Source organism: Anastrepha ludens, chromosome 4, assembly GCF_028408465.1.
Source record: "Anastrepha ludens isolate Willacy chromosome 4, idAnaLude1.1, whole genome shotgun sequence".
Classification (NCBI taxonomy): Eukaryota; Metazoa; Arthropoda; class Insecta; order Diptera; family Tephritidae; genus Anastrepha; species Anastrepha ludens.
In genome coordinates, this window is record NC_071500.1 from 8,180,645 (window position 1) to 8,182,747 (window position 2,103).

Genomic DNA, 2,103 nt, shown 5'->3' on the forward strand with positions numbered 1-2,103 from the left:
TTACAGCCTCTCTAACGCGGATTTCTTAGCACGCGCTTTTCATTAAACTTGTTTGTTTACGTTGATATTTTTAATAAAATTTCTAGGTACAGGATAATCAGTCTGACTTTTAAAGTTTTCATTAACTCGGCTATAAATAGGCTCTTGAATATTTGCAACCACAAAAAAAACGAAAAATATTTATTGGAAAGAGTCAGTAGATTGAGTAAAGAGTAAATGTGGAACACAACTTCCCTCAAATTATCAGTACTTCGGCGGCAGGCTATACTACATATACTAGGTTGTCCAATAAGTTTTGCAGTTGGATAAGAAAGAGCGTTGTTACTAGCCTAAATTTATTTTTTTGTTATGTTCAAAAGCCATTTAGGGGGGCCTCTTATCAGTGGCTTCAAAAAAAAGTGTTTTTTCTCAATTTTTTTTTTCGTAGCGAAAAAAGCGACACACAGGAATAATCTTTTGCATAAAGGGATGTCCGCAGGGAGGAGTTCTTCTCCACTGCTATGGTCCCCACTGCTATGGTCCCTACTAGTTGATGACTTGGTGCAGCACCTAAACAATAAGGGATTTATAACCATTGGTTATGCAGATGACATAGCTGTTATAATAAAAGGCCACCATTAAAGGACACTAACAGACTTAATGCAAAATGCCTTGAATGCAACATGGGAATGGTATAAAAAGGAGGGGCTGTCGATCAATCCTAACAAAACCACAGTGATCCCCTTCACAAGAAAAAGAAAGTTAGAGTTTCCTGCATTGAAAATAAATGAAACAGTGATAGAACTAAAGGAAGATTTCAAGTATCTAGGTTTAACCTTAGATAAAAACTCACTTGGGAGTCACATATAAATAATATAACAAGAAAAGCCACGAAATCTTTGTAGGCAACCAAACAATTACTATGGAGATCCTGGGGCCTCAGCCCTAGTATGGCCCTCTGGATATACACCCAAATGGTAAGACCAATCATACTGTATGGGGCACTAGTATGGTGGAGCAAATCTATCCAACAAACAGCGATAACCAAACTGGGAAAAGTACAAAGGCTTGCTTGTCTATGCATCACAGGGGCTATGAGACCTACCCCAACAGCTGGCATGGAAGCACTCCTTAATCTCCCACCACTTCATATAGCAATCCAAGAGGAAGCAGCTACGCAAGCACTCATGCTACACATGAAAGAAAATTTCAAATTGGGCAACCTCACCGGTCACCTAAATATCCTAAATAAAGTCAAAAACACCATAAGCATGGCTCAAGTTTCAGACCACATTGACCCAACCCTCTGTTTCACAAAAGGATACACATTTACCTTTCCTGAGAAGAACGAGTGGAAAACAAACCCAAAACCCTCAAAAGCTCTCTTGGAATGCCACAAGGCCCTCAATAAGCTGGCAACTAAAAACAATGTCTCATTAATTTGGGTACCAGGACATGAGGGATATGACGGCAACGAAAAGGCAGACTTTCAAGCCAAAAAAGGGGCAGATGTAAATTTCATCGGACCTAGTCCCATGTTTGGATTTAACAAAAACAGCCTAAAACAAAAACTGAAATACTGCGCCAAAACTCTAATAAATCAGCATTGGAACAACGTAGGGGGTATTAGACACTCCAAAAAGTTCCTAAGTTTCAACGCTAAAAGAGCTAACATGGCCCTCACGTTAAACAAAAAGGGTCACTTCACCTGCAACAAACATTTACATAAATTAGGCATAACTAACACCAGCACCTGCAGATTTTGCTGCGAAGATGAGGAGTCTATAGAACATCTCATCATCAAATGTCCGGGGTTGACGCATAGAAGGAAAACGTTTTTAAACAAGTTCAAGCTTATAGATGAAGACCTACAATCACTCCCTCGGAAGGAGCTGGTACAATTCATAAGCATACTTAACAGTCAATAGACAGCATAGGGTGCACAATAGATCAATATGGTCGCAGTGCTAAAGGCTCATACCTTAACCCTTTACTACCATTAACCATTAATCTTTTGCATTTATTTGAAGGCATGAGTAATAAACAATTTTTTAACATAAATAAAAAAACAAAATGGTGGGCATATGAGATAACTCGCACAGGTTCTCGTTGCGCGCTAGTAAA